Source organism: Cryptomeria japonica, chromosome 9 (assembly GCF_030272615.1).
Source record: "Cryptomeria japonica chromosome 9, Sugi_1.0, whole genome shotgun sequence".
NCBI lineage: Eukaryota > Viridiplantae > Streptophyta > Pinopsida > Cupressales > Cupressaceae > Cryptomeria > Cryptomeria japonica.
The window spans coordinates 690,705,425-690,729,861 of record NC_081413.1 but is presented as its reverse complement, the minus strand read 5'-3'; positions in this window follow the sequence as shown (position 1 = coordinate 690,729,861).

Sequence of the window (24,437 nt, the reverse complement as noted above, 5' to 3'; positions counted from 1 at the left end):
ACTATGAAGAACATGGCATCAAGAGGCAACTGTCTGCCCCCCAGACTCCATAGAAGAATGGCCTAGTAGAGAGGAATAACCAGACTATGGTTGAAGTAGCTAGAACCATGTTAATTCAAGGAAAGGTAGCTCACACCTTTTGGAGAGAAGTGGTGAGCACTACAGTCTACACAGTGAATTGGGTACTCATCAAGAAAGGTAAGGATAAGACTCCTTATGAGTATTGGACCAGTAAGACACCCATGGTTAACTACTTTAGAGTGTTTGGTAGAAAATGTTACATCAAGAGTGAACACCAGAGAAAATTTGATGTGGAGTATGAAAAGGGAATATTCCTAGGATATTCCACCAAGAGCAAAGTGCTCAAGTGTTTCAACAATAGGACTCAAAGAATTATGGAAAGTATCAATGTAAGAGTTGATGAAACCTCTTAGAAAACTGAGGAAACTGATAGTGAGCAAGTGGTAAATGAACCGGTTGTAACCTTCTGGGAACCGATTGTCACTCAGCCAAGTACCAGTAACAGTGTTCCTACACCAGTAGATGTAGATGTTGATACTGATGGAGATGAGGATGAAGAAGAAAAGCAAGAGGAATCCATCAAGACCATTCCTCGGTATGTCAAGCTGAATCATGATCCTAAGCAACTCATAGGAGATAAGGATGTAGGAATCCTTACAAGAAGAAAAGTTAGAGAAAACTCATGTATGATCTTTGAATTCGAGCCTAAAACATTGAAAGAGGCTCATAAAGATGAAGACTGGATCAAGGAAATGGAAGAGGAACTTGACCAGATAGAGAAAAATGGTACATGGTCTTTGGTACCCAGGTCAGAGCATAAAAATGTCATTGGTACCAAATGGGTTTTCATAAATAAGCTGAATGAGGATGGCATAGTGATTAGAAACAAAGACAGATTGGTGTGCAAAGGATATGCCCAAGAAGAAGGAGAAGATTATGGAGAAACCTTTGCTCCTATAGCTAGATTGGATGGAGTTTGTATGCTTCTTCCATATGCAACCTTTAAAGGATTCAAAGTATATCAAATGGATGTAAAATCAGCATTCCTAAATGGTGTACTTGAAGAGGAAGTGTATATAGAGCAATCAGATGGGTTTGCCCTATCACAAGATAGTGACATGGTGTAGGCTATATAAAGCCTTATATGGTCTAAAGCAGGCACCTAGAGCATGGTATGAACCCCTACACTCCCATCTTGTGAAGATTGGATTTGAGAGAACAAGAGAAGATAGAAATATCTACTTGAAGTCTAAAGGAGATCAGATCTGATCTGTGAGGTATTTTTTGATGACATTATCTTTGGTGGAGATGACAAGATGAGTCATGAGTTTGTAGATGAGATGAAGAAAGAGTTTGAGATGCCACTCATAGGGGAGATTAAGTTCTTCATTGGACTGCAGATCCAACAGATGAAAGATGGAATCTTTATCACTCAGTCCAAGTATGTCAAAGAGGTGTTGAAGACCTTTGGCATGGAAGATAGCAAACTAGTTGGTACATCGATGGTGACCGGTTATAAATTATCCAAAGAGGATGACTCAAAATTGGTTGATGAGAAGGAATACCGATCAATGATTGGTAAGTTGCATTATGTAGTACATAGGAGACCGAATATTGCACATGCAGTTGGCATTACTGCAAGGTTCCAGAAAAGCCCAAGAGAATCCCACTTGGTTGCAATTAAGTGGATTCTTAGGTATCTGAAGGGAACTATTGATCATGGATTGTGGTACCCTTATAGCAAGGATTTCAACTTGAAAGTATTCAGAGATGCTGATTGGGTAGGTAATGTAGATTACCAGAAGAGCACAACCGGTGGTGCATTCTTTCTCAGTGGTAGACTAGTCTCATGGATGAGTAAGAAGTAGAGTTGTATCTCTCAGTCTACAGTGGAAGTATAGTATATTGCAGCTTTCATGAACTGCACTCAGACAATTTGGATGAAGCAAGTATTAAATGGCTTCAAATTTTCTATATCTAAACTGGTAAGTATATTTTGTGACAATACTAGTGTAATTAATATCTCCAAGAATCCGGTTTTACATTCCAGAACCAAGCACTTTGAGCTTAAGTATCATTTCTTGAGGGAAAAGGTTTAGATCAAAGAGATTGCATTGGAACATGTTTCCAGTCAGAAGCAGTTAGTAGACATACTCACCAAGCCTCTCCCAATGGCTACATTCATGTACTTAAGAGGTGAATTAGGGGTGTTTCCCCTTCAGGAGGTAAACTAAAGGTATATGCTCCACATCAGTCAGGTATTGCATAGTCAAATTTTTCTTCAGGATTGATGTGTTGAAGGATACTACTCCTTAGGGGGAGCAACATAATGGAACTAGGAAGCTTGTGCCTCCACTTTGGCATTGTTGTCAAAGAAGGAGAAGATGTGAAGCGGAGAAGATATCTATAGAAATTTGGGGAGAAGATGTGAAGGGGAGATATATCTTTGTATATTGTCATCAATGCCAAAGGGGGAGATTGTTGGCATTATGTGAACCAGTATGAGGACATAATGACATTGTTTGTTGTCAATGATGTCAATATGCTGAAGAGGTGAGAACTGGCATATGTTAGAACTGGTATAACACTGTGAACCGACATTTTTGCCAAAGTGAAGTGGTGTGTTTCTTCAAGGTGAACCGGCATATGGTTATGGGAATCAACACATGGAAGTGTTGTATGACTACCAGTTGGTAGTCTCAACTTTAGGGTTTCCAGTTGAAGTGCTTCAAGCCTATGTGGCTCAACCAATGACTTTGTGTGATGAGTTAGCATTGTAACTAAGAACAGATCATGTTGCCACATCATCCTTGTGCGCATGAAGGATCTTGCATGAAGGAGATTGTTCCTATCTACCTTGAGAATGTGCGAAGTCTGTAAATGGTGATAATGTGTGATGTGTTATCAGCTGCCATGATGGAGAAAGTCTTGAGATTGGATCAAGAAATGTTGCATTTGATGCAGTATGCTCAACGGTCAGGATTGAATCATTTGAATTCCTTAACCTAACAGGTTTAGGGTTTAGGGTTTATGCTACTGACCTATCTCTTTTCCTATAAGGTTGATGTTGTGTGTCTTTCTGAGGTTGTTGGCAAAAGTTGTGTGTGTGTATCCAAGAGAAGAGATACATGATTCTTGCCAGACCAAAGGAGAGAAGTGATACTTGTAGACTGTAAGTACAGAAGGTGAGGAGGAGCTTAAGCTGATCTGCATTGGCATTAAGTGCTGTTAGTAGATCATTGTAATACCTGTTGATCTCTAACCACTTCAACAGTTGAGAAATCCCTTAATAGGGTAGCTTTAACTGGCTTGCTGTAAATCCTTTAATAGGGTGACTCAAAACTATTGAGTTCTTGAAATCCTCTAACAAGGTAACCTTTAATAGGGTTTAACCCTTAACGACGTATTCTAGCCATCCCTTAACCGGGTGATCCCTAATAGGATTTGTTCCTAACAGAACCTATTGTATCAATCTTTAACCAGTCAAGGCTCCTAATAGAGTAGACTTCTAAAGAGTTCAAAAACAAGCTTGTGGGTATTCATCCCCACCGTGGTTTTTCCCAGTTGGGTTTCCATGTGAAAAATAAGTGTGTCATGTGTGATGTCTTCTTCATGTGATGTTATGTTGTTTTCTATTCAAGCTATGAATCATGCTGATCTAGTTTCTTATATGTATATCTTTGATGGTAGATTATTTGTTCATGCATTAGGGTGAAATGGAAGTGAAGTGTTAGATTGTATGAGAAGATAAGTGTCAACCGGTTTATGCTTGTCTCAGTTGTTTTGGGCTTTGCTAGTTGTACTTTGTTTGAGGATTGATGTTACTATTTGTCTGTCAATGGATAGTGTCTGCTGGCAAACCAGTTCAAGAGTGTTTATTTGTTTGTACTGATTCACCCCCTCTCAGTACTAGTGTGGTACTATTAGTTCATCATTGAGTTATCAAACTGTTAGGTTAGGACATGATAAAGACTGATCAAGTTCTATCTGATTGGATGGCTTGCGCAGTTTTGCTGGGTTAAAGTGCACGATGGTTACCATTTGCGAAATAGCAAAAGGAATTTTAGCCCATTGCCGGATGAGGAAAAGTCAAAAGGTAAATGTAGTGCAAGTTCTATATGATTGGATGGTTGGCGTAACTTCGGTAGATGAACATGAAAGGGTTTTATGCTCTACAAAATAGCGAAAGAGCGAAAAGAAAAAATACTTAGGATAGTTTTGACCCATTGGAGCCAAATTTGCGAATTCTTTCATGAATTCAATTTTGAAGGGACGGCCAAAGCATGCGACATTAAGGGATGACCAAAGGGACGGCCAAAGCATGTGGTGTTAATGTCGTAGTTAAGAAGCCCAATTGTCATATATACTCTCACATCAATTGAATGAAGGTATCATTTCAAAGAAGTTGTTGGAGAGAAAGTTGGTGCAAAGCAGAATTCTTCAAGCCGAAATCAGGTTTTCTTGTCCTTTGCTTACCCATTGCTTGAAAATTGTTGAATTGTGGTTTTGTTCTATTAAAGAATTGCTTTGATTGATAATTGGCATAGTTGTATACTTTCAAAATGGCACCCACACGGGAATTGACAGGAAAGGTGAACTATTAGGACAAAAACATCTGTGATGACTTTCTAAGCAGTTAACCATGTCAACTAATGTTGGGGCTAGGGCCAAAGAGTTAGTACCAAAAAACCCTCATTTGAAAATTGGGGATGGCCTGTATGACAAAGGAAATTGGTTAAGGGACCCCAAAATAGGGATATTAGGTCTAAGTCTTTTTAAAGTTAGTTTTGGTCAAAAACATGCTCCTGTCCCTTTGAATAGCATCTGAGAACTAGATGTGGGGAAGCTTGTTGTCCCTAGTGTATTCATGGATGTAGATTTGTTGACCCTAATCACACAGAATTATGACCCTACTGCCAGATGTATCAGAAATATAAAGGGATCGGCCCTAGTTGAAATCATAGATGATGAGTTTAGAAATGTTTTCAAGCTTAGTGAAGCTTCAAATTATCTTGAGCCTATTGATTTTGAAGCATTAGCTCAAGTCTATAATGCACAAAGAGATCATATTAGGAGTGGCCCATTGAGAGAATTCTTTGTTAAAATAGGAGGGTTAATAGTTGTAGGCCCCAGTACAATGGAACCATTTTCCCTAAATTTGTTTACTTTAAGAGCTAAGGGTATGTATTGGACACTGTGTCAGATCTTTGGAGAAGATGCTGAGAAACATATGCCAACCCATTATATATTGATGATTGCCCAAATTCTAAACCCTTCCATGGCAATAACATTTGATTTTACCCCATACCTCACTGATGCTATTCATGCAAGGCTTGTAGGGATTAAAAATGGTAAGGTGGATAGGCCATTTGGATGGTACTCCCTATTAATGCACATGTTTTTGTTCAAAGGTGCTGATATTTTGCAAAAGATATGGATTTGGTCAAGGTTAAAGATAAAGAAGAGATGTTTGTGCAACTTTGGAGCACTGTTCTATCTTGGGATAGAGAGGATGCTAGTTTTCTAAAGTTGGATAGATGCTTTGCATCTAATATTAGAGTTATTTTATGTGCAGAAAACCCTAGGATTCCTAAGGCTCTTTTGGAAATCCTTAGGCCTAAAGAGTTTGCAGAAGATATCAAGATTGTTCACAACTAGGGAGACATGTATTTGTAACCTGTTTCCACTATTTTCAGAGTATATGGATTTAGAGGAACCCCCTCTATACTGTCCTATCAGGTCCCATTCAAGATAGGGATTACATAAGTGTTGAGACAGATTGGAGGAGTACAAGAGGCTGAGATGACCAATATGGGTAAAGGGACCATTTTACCAACTATTACCATGGCCCATCATTTTGTATTTACCAAAGGTGGCTGGAAATACTTTGAAGAATTCTTTAAGCCATATATGTTGTCAACTGCAGTTTCAAGGTGTGTAGACCCTAAGGATTTCTTCAATGGCATGTTCAGAAAGAGGGCAGTATGTAAAAGTAGGCCTCACCAATTTCAATTTATGGAAGATTTAATTAGAAATGAATTTAGCTTATACGAGGAGGAATTAAGAAAGGAGAAGTGGGTTGCATACAAAAGAGGACTTGATTTTATTCATCAATTTGATTCTAGCTATGACCCTCTTTATAGTTTTACCCCTTTTGAATAGAAGGTTAAATTCTTAATTCTTTATTTTGAAGACCTAATGCAAACCCTAAAAGAAAAAATGGAGGCTGTAATACAAAATGATCCTGATAGGGCTAAATTAGTCTTAGCTGAGCCTTCCTTTTCTAAGGCTATCCCACCTGGTAATTATATGATGCATAAAAAATCTAAATATACTGTGATGATGCCAGTGACAAGTGAGCATTCCACTTAAAGAGGAAAAAGGCCATTGAAGATGTCATTGATATTCAAGATTCCCCTAAAAGGCAAAGAGTAGGGAAGGAAGTTGAAATTGATGAGCCTCAATACTCTCCATCTCAATCCCCTATTCACATAGGAGATGAGCAAGCAGTGGCCAAACAATTGCTATAGTTAGGGAGTCTTGGTGAAATTGCATACACCTATGATGAGACCCAAGAGGGAATGCCGAAAGAGCCACCTAGTGCTGAAATGAATATAACTGATGGTGAGCTAAAGGGAAAGGAATTAGACCTCACTGTCAAACAAGCTAGTGAAGAGTTTCTAGTTGACAACAATTTTGTCACAATAGGGGCTTTCATGCAATTTGTATGGAAACAAAACATTGAACAATTCAAGGCTAGATGTGAAAAGAGAATGAGTGAGCAACCTCACAAGGATACAAATTCAGTGGAAGAAGATGTTAAACAAGAAATGATGGCTGAATTCAAAGCTATCACTCCTGAAGCTAGAAGAGAGATGGTGTCAAAGGCTGGTGTTCTAATCCTCCCCAAATGGGATATAGTAGATGCATTGGTTCTTGAAGCAGTTAGAAAAGTAACCAAGCCAATAAAGGGAGTGACATTTAGCAAAGATAATGCTTCTCTTGTCATGTGGTCCCTCAAGAGGGATGACAGTAGAAGAAGAAAAGATATCTCAGTATCTAATCTTCTAGGAGGTATGATAGTACAAAGAGTCCAGGATACAGGGGTGGTAGAAGTTGCCAGTACAGTCTTAGAAACTGCAAAGTTTAATGTGGTAGTAGCAGAGAAAGAAGCAAAGGAAAAAGATGATCTCCAAGTCAAGTTGGAGACAATTTTAAAGGCTTATAATGAAGTTAAAAAGGAGGTAGCCAACAAGGATACTATTATTGCTAGACTTCAAAGTCAGTTGGTAGGACAACACCAAGGAGGTGAGTCCTCTACCCTAGCGATCTCTTCTTCTCCAGTAAGACCTCCACCTACCATTCCTATTATAGAATTCCCCCTTCTCCTATGCCTTCTGGTTTTCAACCATCTAGGACTTTTCAACATGAGTTGGAAAAATTGAAACAGGCTCAAGCCTTGTTTGCAAGTAAGTATGAAGAGAAGGTAAAGGCCACCATTTTGAGTTTTGATGATACAGTAGAGGCCCACACTATGCACACTAATATGAAAATAATTTTAGACACTCTATGTGAGTTAAATGAGGACAAGGCTATTTTAGAGCCTATTTTGAATAGGTGGATGCCAAGAGAAGTGGATTTAGAACTTATGTGTGCATCCTATGATGAAGCAGGATCTGATGTTACTATCAAATCCACATGTGAGTTGGCACAAGGTTTGACCAAGTTAGCAGAAGGAAGAGCCAATGTAGAGAGGAAAGCTAACTTGTACAGGAAAGAATATACCTAGCATAAATTTGAATTATTTCCTAGGGGTTTTGTCAACAAAAGTTAGTTGAAGGACAAACAGGTATGGCTTGATGAGTTGGGAGCTAATTTGTCTTTGAGGGTAAATGAAATTGTTAACAAAGATGACACCTCTTTATTTGTTAAAACAATTGAGGAGATAGAAAAGATAAAATCACATTACGGTTTTTGGGAATCAGAGGTGAGGAAAATAAGAAACTCTTGGAAACAGTTACTTAAGTTAGAGAAAAAGATTGTTGGCTACTCATGGCCTACTAATGATGTGTTCCAAGAGTGGACCAAAAGGTATGCGGTGCAAGAGGAAGATACTCCAGAATAGTTGGAAGATGCCTTGGGATAGTTAGAAGATGTTGCAGAAGAGTTACCAACTGAAAAGGCCATTGAGACAAAAAAAGACTTGTAACTACTTATTGAAAGAAGCTATGGTTGTAACTAATTTTCCTTAGGGATGTCTGAAGCTTGTATGCATCCATAATGTTATAAATGGATACCAGGATAGAGGAAAAATGATCACAAGAATTTGTAAAGAAGCTCTGGAAAAATTTATCTACATTTTTTCTAGTGTTTCACAGAAAACTATCTAAGTTTTGTAAGATTTTCCAAATTGAATATAAATATATAGACCATTAACTTTGAGCCTAAAATTTGTCTTGTCTTCTGGTATGCTTTCAAATATTTTACTGGTTTCATTTGGGTAATTTAGGGTTATTTCAATTGAACAATGAAGAAAGGCACTGGTCATCTATAGAATACAATTCATCAGTTCACATTTCATTTTAAAGCAATAGGAGTAGCCGAGTAGTAAATATAGAGTAGACTATAAATAGTGTATATACATAAATTTCAAGCACATAAATTGAATAATTTCTACAACAACAATCTTGAACTCATCTGCTATATCTCCATCCTTGCAATTTATGCCATTCTGAGATGCATTAGGTTACTCTCAGTCACTAGAACACAATTTGCAACATGCATTAGGAGTTGTCCTCCTTACAAATAGTGCAACATTAAAAAGGTATTATCAAAGCTACAACCACAATTCAAAGAGTAAGCTTACAAAGATAGGACAAAGCTAGGTACAGTCATAAGTAAAGGCAAAATCATAGTTGAAACTTAGTCCAAAATAGTGAAGAAGTGCAACAAATGACATGAGAATTCTAAAGAAGTATTATAGCAATCATGAGTCAAGGATTAATGAAGAGATTTTTTGCATCCATGATACAATCTCAAACACACTTTTTACCATTCTCTTGGTGATTTTGCCCAATTGTGTATGTCTTACTTATGTATGAAAATGGCATTTTGTAGCTTTCCACTGACCATGTATTTGAGATGTCTTGGATTTAGATATGGTATGAGTTTAGTCATAGAGTGAGACTAGGGAGTTGGACCATCTCAACCATGGTGCACCTGCATATGTATATAGTTTTGTGTATTCATTAAAGATTTTCATTTAATTTTAATCAACTAAAGAGCAATATTCATGACTTACAAGTAATAAAAGAACTTACAAGGATGAGGCATATTCATTACTTACGATTAATAAAAAAAACTTAAAAGGATGAGGCATATTCATAACTTTTGTAGTGCTACCTTGGATATCAACACTAGAAGCAATTCCTACTGTTTGTGTACATACAAGACAATATGGGAGTTCATTATACCCAGCAACTTGTGGTGTTGTTGTTCATGCTGGCTCCACTTGCACCCTGCAATTAAGATTCAATATACATTATTCAATAAGATTAACTATGCAACACAATGAAATATTGAAAAGTGTGTTACCTTGTTAAGCTTCACTTGGTTTCAAGAATAGTTTAATATTCTCTATTTAACAGGGCCAACCACGTGAAGGTGGAAGCTCATTTGGCCCCTCCCCCCCCGTTAACATCACTCTAAATTCCACGTTAACATCTTATAACATTCATTCATTAATTCTTTCTACCATTAATAAAATATAGCATTCATTCATTAATATCATATAACATTCATTAACACATAACATTGATTAACATTAATTAACACCCAACATTCATCAATATTAATTAACACATATCATCCATAACCATTAATTAGAACATAATTACATTCACTAACACATAAAAATCAATCATTATCAAATTAGTTAGATTACAATCATTTCTTTCTTTGTTTTTTCTTTGAATCTATGAGAAGACTAAGTGGAACATCGGTTTCTTCATCATTTCCCCCCTCTATAGATGTTCTGCCAACTACTCATGATCTCAATGTATGCCTAGTCCTATACAGAGGATGAGGACATTGAAGTGAAGGGGAGTCCTCTACAATAACAAAGAAATGGGTTAAATTCAAAAAAAAAATATTATTGTTACAAGTATTTCATTAATTTAGAGAACATAATTGTTGTGCTCTTTACTTGATGGGGCCACATCATTTTGTGTAGCCTCAACCTCAACATGCTGAACACCAATTGCAATTATATTTGTTTAAAGAAATAACAAGGGTCCTCTTTACTTGAGTGGGGAACATCACATTCTTGAGTTTGTGTACCCAGATTATGCTCCACTTGCTCACCACTGACTACATGCTCTAAAATATTAACAAAAAAGGTTACATTAATTACTACCCTAATTACAAATTAAGATATATATACTTGTATTAATAGCTAAATAAATAAATTTGAATAGAAAATAAATACCTCCACTACTAGGATGCACATCCGAACCTTCATGTGCAGGTGGTGTTTCACAATTAGTAGGCTGCATTCCAATGACATGCACATTGTTATCATTGCTTGCTTATTAAAAACAAATATAGTCACTTTATGTTGGAACTCAACATCAATTAGATTATTGGTAAAGTATTCAATTTGAAACAAATTCCATTTACCATATTTACCTTTGTGACAGATGCACTTGAATGTTGTGTATGCCCACTCAATTCTCATAGCCAATCAGCCACGACTGAATAGCCTTGCTGGTAGGCAATTCTCTTGTCATCTTCTATGGGCGCTCTTTTGAATTCAGAGCCCTACATTTTTTCTTGGTACTGTGAATTTTGCTTGCATTGTTTGATAAAAAAAAATGTTTGCAATTTATTAATATATTGATGCAATATTTCATTTACATGAGATACTTACAATTAGTGCAACAAGTTTCATATAACCACCAGAGCCGAGTTTGTGTTGCTTGTGCTTTTCTTGCCCTGCCTTGGTTGCCTTTGACATGTCACTCAGTCTATAAAAAGTTTGAAATATGTTAGATTATATAGATATAAAGAGTAATTAATTAGTGCATGATTACATTCTTAATAGTATCCCATACCTTCTTCTGGCATCTAGTGGTGTATTTCCTTTTTTCCTTTCAATTTTCTCCTTGGCATCCAAAATTAGGTCCTTCCACTCCCTCTCTAGAATCATGGGGGGACGCTCATACTTTAGGGTCCTCTCCAAATGGGTCCTGTATTGGTCCCTCTCATACTTTAGATATGTGCCAGCTTTTTCAAGGAGCTTAGTTTTGTCAAAGGTGTCATTTCCAAACCACTCAACCATTTGGTTTGTCAATTCATCTTTTAACCTTTTTTCTTGGTCATTCCACCTTTTAAAGCAAAAACAAACTGTTAGATTCAGAAATGGACTAAAGATACATTTACTACACTTCAAGAAATGGATCAAAGGAAAACTATTCTAGCAATGATATGAAATCAAAAGTGGATTAGGGTTAGTTCACATATGATGTACCACCTTTTATGTATGGTGGGCCCAAATATCTGCAATGCAATGTCACTAAGATGTTTATAGAAAATATCATTGCCTGCAAAAAATTCATGGGATCATTAGTCCACAACGAGTGATCATAAAGTAAATTACAATTAGAGTATATATAATAATAATTTTAAAGTACCTAGAACCTTTTGTATCTTTAAGGGAATCATTTCTTCATCGCTCACCACCAATGTGGCCTGCAACGTTCCCATACTAGCAATACGAGAAGATCCAAGAAATGATGGTATGTTATTAGCAGTAGTCGCCTTTGGCATATCCTCATGTGCATCTCCTTCTGCAAAAAAAGAATCCACTATGAAATGGCATTAGAATTCAAGAAAGAACGCTTGAAGGGAAATAAACACATGACAAAAGATAGAGAAAAAGAGGGATCTACCAACAGTGGGCGGGCCAATATGATGTACACTAGAGGATGTATGCATGCTACATGTTGCCGATATTGCACTCAGCAATACAGGTGAGGGTGACCTCTGATGAGGCAGTGGCGACATTTGCACAGTAGCATTGACAACACCTAAAGAATAATACATTAAATATATGAAAAGTGCAAGAATTGTAAACAAGGATGAACCTTTATTTTGAAAATTGACAGTATCAATTATGATGTGTTTTGGGTACTCAAAGTGATAAGCCAAGCAAGTGATAATACAAGAAAATTGTCATCACCTAAAGATCTTGCAACACCCTGATCATGGGAACGACTTTCATGAGGGCGGATAAATTGCTGTAAAAACAATATGTACATATTTTAGTTAATGACATAAAAGAGAATAAAATATAAACCGTTATTGAAATTTTGTAAAGCGGAAAATCGTGATCGAACCCTAGTTGCTCTCCCCTCTTCCAACTCCAAGGAGAGAGAAGGGAGATTCACTAGGGTTGATGGTTTTCACTTAGGGGAGAGACTTTACATTCAAAAGAGGGGTTGAAACCCACAAGATCCAATCCCATGCAATGCAAGATTGGATGCTAAATGAGTTTCAAGGGTTATGACAGCAAGGCTACCCTCTTTTGTAAAGAATGTGCATAGAAGAATTAAGCTAGGAATGCATAGAAAGTGAGAAAGATTCGCTTATAAACTGAGATAGGAATATAGTATGAAGCTGCGGACCTGGAATTAGCAGTAAAATGTTGATACGGCGCTGTCCTGCAAATTTGAGCGAAAGTTGTCGGGACGATGGCGCCCGAGCGCCACGGTTCTCCGAAAAATCTGCGAAACGAAGGGGGATCTGTTCGTCTCTGCACAAGGATTCCAGATCTTCAATTTCAGTTGTGTACCTGCAACCTACACACAGAAAAGCAAAGACGATTGGGGGGTTACGGATTAGGGGTTCGCCTTTAGGTCAAACCCCAGTTTTGGAATTAACCAAGAAATGAGCAATGCTGTAAATGTAAATGTCTGTAATGTAAAACAAGTACTAATACCTTGTTGTAAGGATGTTTCTATCCTTATGTGCGAAGGTATAGATGTTGTATGTTGTATGTTGTAGTAGTATGTAGTAAGTGATCTCCTCTTCAATGGTTGAATCCTTGTCTTGAATGCAACACTTAGCCTTGAATGGAGACTTGAGATGATCAATTGCCTAAAGGAATGCTTGAATGCTTGAATGCTTGAGTATAGTTTCCACGCTTTTTCCGTCATGTATCTATCTCTCCAAATGAGAGAGGAAAATGTAGTTTATATACTTGTCATTTAGGGCTGATAGACTGATTTTCCCGACCTTAGGCCGTCCAGGATAGATAATTTTCCAATTTGCAAACATAAAGACCCAAAGTCCAAAAGAGACCGGGCCCAAAATAGGACCCAGGGACCAGGGCGCTGGGCGCCATGGTCCTGGGGGACTAGGGCGCTGGGCACCCTGGTCCTGAAGGACCATGGCGTTGGGCGCTCTGGTCCCACCTCCCAGGACAGCAGGGTGCAAAGGAGGTTCAGGCCAAGGTGCAAGAAAATGCAGTTTTCAGTGTCATAATCAGGTTTCGGGGTCTCCATTCAGGTTGCGTGTTGCGTCGCCATCGTGAAGACCCAAATGCGGTTGAAATTACAAGTGTCGCAATTTTAGGATGCTACATTTAGCCCCCACTTTAGCGGGAGTATGTATGCTCATACTTCCGGTAAAGTACAAGGAAACAACATTGAAAGACTTTCACCACGTCAAGGAGGCAAGATACACCAAGCCCCCAGTGGACTAAGGATCTTACGACTTTGATTAACAAAGTAAAAGGGAAGATCACGAGGGAGAACCATGACTATTAGTAGTAAGGTTCCCTCACTATGAGTCATGCAAGAAAGATATCAAAAATTTTCAAGGCAAAGCTAAATTTGTCAAGAAATTTTTAAGTATCTTGAAAAAGATATGAACGGGATGTATGCCCCCCTACGTTAAAGCGATCGCACACGCCTCACCGGGGGTGATTGCTTTAAGGTAGTGATACATATAAGAAATGAGAAAGGAGCACGTTATCGCAAGGATTTAGCCCCCAAGTGTGAGATAAGCCCAAGGATAATAGACACAAAACACAAAGCACGAGGTGACTTCACTTTCCTCAGGGTCAGTATGCTGTATGATAATTCATGTATATATATCATATGTATGTATGCATAATTGTTCTTCATTCCCCAATCAAGGAAGGTCACCTAGAAGAAGGGAACACATGTGTCTTGTGAGTCAACATGAGAGAGATCGAGAGATCTCAATGCTTTACATCATCCTCAAGTAGACAACACTAAGGACAACAAATAGAAGAATGAGAATAACATATAGAAGAATTAACACAAGAGAGGAGGAGAGAATCTGCTATGCTAATGTAACTAGTCTAGCACGTCATCTACCCCCCGATCTTGCCGATCAATGTTTCGGGAAGGCAGGGAACACGCTAGAGGAGGAACATTCAACACAGTACATGGAGCTATCACAAGATCCAAACAAGGGCTATGTTCATGTTGCAAGCCACGTTGTTCTTGTCTAGGAGCTAGGATAAGTGCTTTAGAAAATTCATTAGATAAATGGTTATCAATATCAACAAGTTCATATTCACTATCAGAAGCAAGAGAAGTAGCATTTTCATCATGAATAACATTTTCATCTATATCATCATCAAGATTTATAAAAATAGGATCTTTAACTCGCACAAGATCAAGACCATCATGCATCTTATGTTTATGAGATTTCGGCTCAATCGTCGACTGAGGAGAAAATGGAATAATGCTTGTTGAAGGTGTTTTTGGAGATTGCAAAGTTTGAGAAGCAGCTGCCTGAGCTCTAAGACGACGCTTTCGTCGGCGTTCACATGCAGAACTATTTCGTCTAGTCTTAGTAGGAAGTGAAGAAGATTGAGGAGGAGGAATGTTTTCATCCTTATTACTTGGGTGTTTAGGTTGTGGTCTCTTAGGCTGAACAATAGGAGAAGAGGAAGGTCTCTTCTCTCCATAAGAGGAAGGAGGAGGAACTGCTCCATATAAAGGAGGAATATTTGGTTTTGGAAGGAGACCAAGTCCATCATGACGAGGAGGTATAGGTCTACTCTTAGAAGGTTTATTAGGCATAGACATAATCACATCCATGGGAACGGGTTGGGAATCTTCTTGAGGAAAGACATTAGTTTTATCTTTCAAAGGAAGAACTTCCTTCTCAAGAATGATAGGAATGTCAAGTTTGGGTGTTCTAGGTTCACTTAGAGATAGGATCATATTTGTTTTCCACTTTTGATAAGATTTGAAAAGATGATCACTTCGCGGAGGAAGAGATTGGAATTGTTTAGGCCAAAAGTAATCAATAGGAACGCTAGAAGTTCTTTCAGCTGGTTTAAAGAGACTATGATTGACAGTAACAACTTCACCATTATGGGGAAATTTCAAACACTTGTGAATAGGAGAAGCAATAGCTTTCATGGAAGATAGCCAAGGATAGCCAAGCTTCACACGAAATTGTTCAGAAGATGGAATAATAGCAAAGTTCACATCAAGGGATTTGTTATGGACCTCAATAGGCAATGTAATAGAACCAATTGCAGGAGAAGAAAATGCATCAAATAGTTTCACAATCACATCTGTTTTGTCATATATCACTTGATTCAATTGCAAAGTAAAAAGAAATTCTTCAGTAATAACATTAACCATGCACGAAGGATCAATAAGCACTCCACGGCAAGGTGTATTCTTGACTTTTGCAACTATGTATAAAGGACCATCAGGTGCCCTAATGGTTTCACTGGAATCAAATGTGATGGAAGGTTCTTTAGGGTTTTCTTGCTGCTCTACAAAGTTAATCACATTCGGAGTCATAGACACAAGACCATCAGATGAAAGAGAGGAATCATTAGTCTCAATCGCATTAGAGGTATGAGAAGGTAATGGATCAGTGAAAATCTGAAGATTTTGTTTAGGAGGAGCTACAAATGTGTTGCCTTTATCATTCACTCCAGAAACAGAAATAGTATTATTATCAATCAAATCTTGAATTTTACCCTTTAAAGAAAAACATTTTTCAGTATCATGCCCAGGCTGACGATGAAATTGACAAAAAGCTTTGTTATCAAAATAAGGTGAAGTAATCTTTGTAGGATCAATTTGTCTTATAGGAGGAAGAGTAAGCACATTTTGTTCCAATAAATTATTCATAATACTATGCAATGATTCATTCAAAGTAGTATACTTTCTTTTTTTCTTGAAAAATTTAGAAATAGGAGGCACACCTGATGCTGCATTCACATTGTTGTTGATGATGTTTTCATTGAATTTGATGGAATCTCTGTTCGGTTTAAACTTCCCAAATGGTTGTTGATTGCTATCACCCTTATCACTCGGAGCCATAGGATGTGATTGTTCCATTTGACTCACAGTCAGTTGATAATTGTGAAGAGTTGCACACAACTGTTGGAAAGAAGTAAACTCAAAAAATAGAAGTTTGTCTCGAATATCTTTTTGTAAATTAGAAATAAAGATTCTTTGAATATCATTGTCAGGCACTGGAAAAGAAATTTGAGCATACAAATGCTTATATCTACCAATGAAATCAGTCACTTTTTCTTTAACACCTTGTTTACAATGCATTAAATCAATCAAAGTAACTTTAGGACTTATATTGTTTTTAAATTGTTGAATGAAAGCATTTGCAAGTTGTTCGAAAGAAGTAATAGAATAAGAAGGCAACGAGCAATACCATTGTAGGGCTTTGTCTCTTAATGTTCTAGTAAACAATTTTGCAAGCAACCTTTGGTCATAAGCAAAATCAGTACATATTGTTTGAAAAGTCTTAACATGTGTTAGAGGATCACCTTTACCATTATAAAGCTCCAAATGCGGGATTTCAACATGTTTAGGAGGAATAGCTCGAACAACGTCAAGAGAAAGTGGGCTCGCAACATCAAATGTGGGCACACTAAACTTAGATTGATTCATAGAGGCAATTTGTTGCTGTAAAGAAGAGATAGTTTGTGCAAGATTGTTAATGGTCGCTTCAGTCGAAGAGTTCATATTAGACGTGTTAGATTGAGATGGAGGTGTTATGTTATTGAAAGAAGGTAAAGAGTAAGGTGGTGGGACTCTATGATAATTAGTCATAGGAGATGATTGGACAGGAGGAACACTACAAGGAGGAATGGAATGATTGAATGAATTTCCCCCTTGCATCATGTTCATTTGTGGAGATGTAATAGGAACACTCATTGAAGGGACGAATGAAGAAATCGGATTGAATGAAGGAAGAGGGTTAATTGAAGAGGAAGGATTGCCCCCCTGATTGGTGATCATAGGAGTAATGTCTTGTGTAGAAGTAGCCATTATGTTTGATGTAAAGGTAGGTATGCTAGCAATAGAAGTCATCAAAGGAATAAAATGATTGACTTGAGTAGGAGGTTGTGCATAACCCAAATTTTCAGCACAACTCTTCATAGGCATCACATTCGAATCCACAATGTGTGCAATACCACGCAAAATATCAATTCCATTCTTATCACTTTGAAGCATACGTTTTAGACCCTCAATTAAAGGAAGAGCTTGACTATCGGGGTATTCTTGACACATCCATTGTCGAAAATCGTCAAATTGGTTATCCAATTTTGAAAGTTGTTCTACAGAAACCTCATGGAGAGCTTCTTCATCATTAGGAGGATTAGAGGAATTACCCATGTCCTCGTTAAAAAGGTTATTCAAATTAGGTTCCATCTCCTCAGTAGTTAAACCTCGGAAAGACTTAATTCTACGGCTTCGTCTAACGGGAATAGTGTAAGTAGGGCTTATTGTTGTAAAACTCATGCACTAGACAGGGAGAGAAAATTTTGAATTTAGAGGTAGCAATTTTCAGTAAAATCAGCCAATCTTCTGGATTTAAGCTGTTAAATACAATCAGGACAATCTCCCGAAATTTCAGAAAAAATGTCAGGGACCGTGGCGCTTCGGAGTGCACACGGTCCCGACAACTTTTTTTGAAATTTGCAGGGATGAAAGTTATGATGATTTTAGAGCTAATCTGAAAAAATTGAGTGATTTTACGATCTGTAGATAGGCCAAATTAAAGTTGCAATCTCAAAATTGAACCCTACCCAGATTGTCGAAAAATGCAAAATTTGAATTTTGAAAAAGAGAGGGAAACTGAAATTTTGAATTTTATGATTTTAGAGGGAATGTCAAGAGCAATGCAAATTTTGAAATTTAAAAATTGACTCAATTTCACACAAAATTCAATTTTGAAAGCGGAAATTAAAGTTGTTGTAATTAAGCACTTAATTTCAAAAGTCACAAATTGCAAGAATTTAAATAAAGCACTGAAATTTTTAATGAATGCAAACACACTTTTAAGATTTAGGACAGTAAGAACACAATTTTGACACAAAATTTCAATTTCGATGATTTTTGAATGTTTAGAAGCCTTAATCCAAGCAATCACAAGACCAACTTTGACTGTAATTTTGAAAGTGTTATAATTGATAAAATCAGCCAAAATTCTGGATTTTAGCAGGAAAATACAGTAAGATCTAGCTCCCGAAATTTCAGAAAAAATGTCGGGGATGATGGTGCTCGGAGTGCACACGGTCCTCACAACTTTTTTCCAAATTTTCAGGGATGAAAGATATTGTGATTTTATTGCGGAATCCAAAGTTACAGCTGATTTGGAGATGTTTTGATCAGTGAAATTGTCGGACAAAGGTTGAATCAAGAGGGTTTTAAAAATTAGGGTTTTGACACTTAACCACTTAATTTTCAAAATTAAAGCATAGATATGAATTGATAATTTGTAATAGAAGGGCAGATCTGAAACAAGCATTAACATTTAGACATTTCACAAGTTCAATTACTAAAAAGAAAATTTAGGGTTTTTATGCAATCAACCTCTAAAATTTGCAAAAGATCAAACATGGAAATGTAATCAAGGAATCCAATTTTCAGATCTAACCATGAATAATCAAAAAGGATGTTCACGTCGGGTTCACCAAAATGTAAAGCAGAAAATCGCGATCGAACCCTAGTTGCTCTCCCCTCTTCCAACTCCAAGGAGAGAGAAGGGAGATTCACTAGGGTTGATGGTTTTCACTTAGGGGAGAGACTTTACATTCAAAAGAGGGGTTGAAACCCACAAGATCCAATCCCACGCAATGCAAGATTGGATGCTAAATGAGTTTCAAGGGTTATGACAGCAAGGCTACCCTCTTTTGTAAAGAATGTGCATAGAAGAATTAAGCTAGGAATGCATAGAAAGTGAGAAAGATTTGCTTATAAACTGAGATAGGAATACTGTATGAAGCTGCGGACCTGGAATTAGTAGTAAAATGTCGATACGACGCTGTCCTACAAATTTGAGCGAAAGTTGTCAGGACGATGGCGCCCGAGCGCCACAGTCCTCCGAAAAATCCGTGAAACGAAGGGGGATCTGTTCGTCTCTGCACAAGGATTCCAGATCTTCAATTTCAGCCGTGTACCTGCAACCTACACATAGAAAAGCAAAGATGATTGGGGGGTTAGGGATTAGGGGTTTGCCTTTAGGTCAAACCCCGGTTTTGGAATTAACCAAGAAATGAGCAATGCTGTAAATGTAAATGTCTGTAATGTAAAACAAGTACTAATACCTTGTTGTAAGGATGTTTGTATCCTTATGTGCGAAGGTATAGATGTTGTATGTTTTATGTTGTAGTAGTATGTAGTAAGTGATCTCCTCTTCAATGGTTGAATCCTTGTCTTGAATGCAACACTTAGCCTTGAATGGAGACTTGAGATGATCAATTGCCTGAAGGAATGCTTGAATGCTTGAATGCTTGAATGCTTGAGTATAGTTTCCACACTTTTTCCGTCATGTATCTCTCCCTCCAAATGAGAGAGGAAAATCTAGTTTATATACTTGTCATTTAGGGCTGATAGACTGATTTTCCTGACCTTAGGCCAACCAGGAAAGATAATTTTCCAATTTGCAAACATAAAGACCCGAAGTTCAAAAGAGACCGGGCCCAAAATAGGACCCAGGGACCAGGGCGCTGGGCGCCCTGGTCCTGAAGGACCAGGGTGCTGGGCAGTCTGGTCCCACCTCCCAGGACAGCAGGGTGCAAAGGAGGTTCAGGCCAAGGTGCAAGAAAATGCAGTTTTCAGTGTCATAATCAGGTTTGGGGGTCTCCATTTAGGTTGCGTGTTGTGTCGCCATCGTGAAGACCCAAATGTGGTCGAAATTGCAAGTGTCGCAATTTTAGGATGCTACACTTTTGTTATAATTAAAGCTTTCATTACTACTTACTTGCAAGTTTTCTATTGTCTTAAACAATAATTCCACCCTCTGTCGTATCTCATCAGTGGTAGGATGCAGGCTACCAAAGCAACAATCTATTTTCTAATTTTTATAAGAGGTATTTTAAAGAATTTCACAAGGTCTATGGGATCTTCAGGGTCATCATTGCTTAACCGTAATGATTTCACATCCATAGAAAGGTGCTCAATTACTGCAACTCCCTTTCCCTTTCCCTGAACATCCGTCTATGTCAAGAATATCATTAACAATTACAAAATTAGTATAAATCACTAAAAAAAAGAACATAATAATGTAACAGTTTGCTTCTATCTAATTTATACAATTACAATGAGGTTTACCTACTCGGTAGAAGTGTCACAAGCTACATCTCTATCTGCGATATGTGATGGATCCATGTCGACCTGTGACAAAGAAAAAGTATAAAAAACATTAGTGAAATTACATAGTACACAACATGAACAACATGAACTTTGTAGACAAAAAGAGTATTAAATAATAAAAGGATGTTATCATCAAAATCATTGTAAATTTTTTAATTCCTTACCTTTACTTTATGTAGACTATGCAGGATCCTCAACTAAATGGTTGACGATGTTTGTAGTCAATGACCTATTCCCACCAAGGGTGACAGCATCACATCGGGACTATACCTGAAATCAACACCATCAATTGAGCATCATAAGCATTACTACATTTGTAAGTTGATAAACAATAAATACATACGTATCATAAGCATCAGAAGCATCACATGATGTGTCATCATATATGTAATTGAGCATCACAGTTAGCATCACATATCATGTGTCATCATAAACATGTAATCCATCACATATGTATCATAAATCACCATCCATGACATAGGTAATAAACAATCGCCATCATCATCATCATCATCATCATCATCATCATCATCATCATCATCATTATCATCATCATCATCATCATCATCATCATCATCATCATCATCATCATCAATGTCTTCACCATTATCATCACCATCATCACCATCACCATCACCATCACCATCACCATCACCATCACCATCACCATCACCATCACCATCACCATCATCATCTTCTTCTTCTTCTTGTTCTTCTTCATCGTCATTGAGAAAATGTCAATCGTGATCATCATCCACTTCATCTTCTACTTCTTTGGTATCTTCTTCTTCCATCACATTATACTTTATCGGCCTTCCTCTTGGATCATGTCTAACAACAAATGACCAACCCAATTTATGTGGAACATCTGAGTAAACTACTTGCTCACATTGGCTTGGAAGAACATAGGGCTCATCCCCAACTGGTTCAAATGACCTTGTGTAGCATCCTAAAATTGCGACACTTGCAATTTCAACCGCATTTGGGTCTTCACGATGGCGACGCAACACGCAACCTGAATGGAGACCCCGAAACTTGATTATGACACTGAAAACTGCATTTTCTTGCACCCTGGCCTGAACCTCCTTTGCACCCTGCTGTCCTGGGAGGTGGGACCAGAGCGCCCAACGCCATGGTCCTTCAGGACCAGGGTGCCCAGCGCCCTAGTCCCCCAGGACCATGGCGCCCAGCGCCCTGGTCCCTGGGTCCTATTTTGGGCCCGGTCTCTTTTGGACTTTGGGTCTTTATGTTTGCAAATTGGAAAATTATCTATCCTGGACGGCCTAAGGTCGGGAAAATCAGTCTATCAGCCCTAAATGACAAGTATATAAACTACATTTTCCTCTCTCATTTGGAGAGATAGATACATGACGGAAAAAGCGTGGAAACTATACTCAAGCATTCAAGCATTCAAGCATTCCTTTAGGCAATTGATCATCTCAAGTCTCCATTCAAGGCTAAGTGTTGCATTCAAGACAAGGATTCAACCATTGAAGAGGAGATCACTTACTACATACTACTACAACATACAACATACAACATCTATACCTTCGCACATAAGGATACAAACATCCTTACAACAAGGTATTAGTACTTGTTTTACATTACAGACATTTACATCTACAGCATTGCTCATTTCTTGGTTAATTCCAAAACTGGGGTTTGACCTAAAGGCAAATCTCTAATCCCTAACCCCCCAATCGTCTTCACTTTTCTGTGTGTAGGTTGCAGGTACGCGGCTGAAATTGAAGATCTGGAATCCTTGTGCAGAGACGAACAGATCCCCCTTCGTTTCGCGGATTTTTCGGAGGACCGTGGCGCTCGGGCGCCATCGTCCTGACAACTTTCGCTCAAATTTGCAGGACAGCGCCGTATCGACATTTTACTGCTAATTCCAGGTCCGCAGCTTCATATTGTATTCCTATCTCAGTTTATAAGCGAATCTTTCTCACTTTCTATGCATTCCTAGCTTAATTCTTCTATGCACATTCTTTACAAAAGAGGGTAGCCTTGCTGTCATAACCCTTGAAACTCATTTAGCATCCAATCTTGCATTGTGTGGGATTGGATCTTGTGGGTTTCAACCCCTCTTTTGAATGTAAAGTCTCTCCCCTAAGTGAAAACCATCAACCCTAGTGAATCTCCCTTCTCTCTCCTTGGAGTTGGAAGAGGGGAGAGCAACTAGGGTTTGATCGCGATTTTCCGCTTTACACCTTGTATTTAGCATTATAAAACCATTATCATGTTCAATAATAGTTCTATCAGGATTATTTTTATTCAATCATAGTCTGTACCATTTGAGGACGAACAAAACTAATTTGAAGGCATTAAAGTTACACTCAAGTATATCATCCAAAATGCCATAGTATCAATTTTGAGAATGTTGAGGATGAATGTCATTTCTTGATGAAATATTTGTCACCTCAAAGATTGCACTGATGACAGAATCACAAGTTTTCTTCGTGTCATCCAACTTTTTTATGCAAAATTTATGACCATTGCAGCATATAGCGTTGTGGTGTTTGACCCACAATATGTCAAACATGTAAAATTTATTACATTCTGAGTTGATAAACATATGGGTGATTAATAAATTTATACATACCTATTTATCTCTTAAACCATATGCTAAATCAATTTCCCTTTGCGTAACATTGGAATCTCCATTACGATGTGCTTCTTTAACCAATGAAGCCACACCTTCCCATGTTAATGTGCATCCAAAATATTGACAACGTTCAATCCATACCGTCATCCAATCAAGTTTGTTTGCAATATACAAATGTAGGGCATCCCAGTCTCGACCAACTATACAAAAAATAAATAGATGTCTTACAATCGAGTTATTTTGAGGATTAATAATTAATTAAATACAATAACATCCTATAATTACCTCTCACTTTCCTCAATCTACCTTTCCCCATCAAGTACTCCCCTTTGAATTTGTTAATGGTGTTGGGATCCCAAATGTGATCCACATGGATCTTTGCTACAAACTTAGGAAGATATTCAGAAATGTACACCATAGTTTGGTATACCATATATCCCTCCACCATAGAACCCTCAGGATGTGCTCTTTGTCAAACCAAAGCCTTCAAAAATTTCAAGTGCCTCTCAACCATCCACATTGACCTAGTGTGTACAGGTCCACACAATTCAATCTCCTCAACTTGGTGTATGAGGTAGTGTTCTTGTGCATTGAAAAAAGCTGAAGGTAGACACTTTTGCATTTCAGACATTAAATGAGGAATTTTTCTCTTCCAATATTTTATATCGTCTTTATGGATTTCTTTACATGACAACCACCTACAAGGTATTCAAGATGCAAAAAAATATATTACATAACAAGTAAAAAAAATTACAAATATAATATCTATACAACAAACTAAACAAATATCACTACTTACCTCATGTATTTTCCAAGATCATATATGACTTGCTTGACATTATTATCGAAGTTGTCTGGGAAAGATAGAGGTAAAACACACTGCAACAATTATAAAATTATCTTTTTATTTTTTTGTAACATAATGAAAAGTACACATACGCGCAATACTTAAATACATACTAAAAACACAAGAACATGAATTACCTTAATGAAGGTATGCCAATCATGCATTTTCATCCCTGGCCCAAATTCACTTTTCTTTGATATGAGATTGTTTATGTTCGCAGCAAATCTTGTGGGCAATCAAATTTTTCATATGACTTCTTTTATAGCATTGCTTTGCTTGT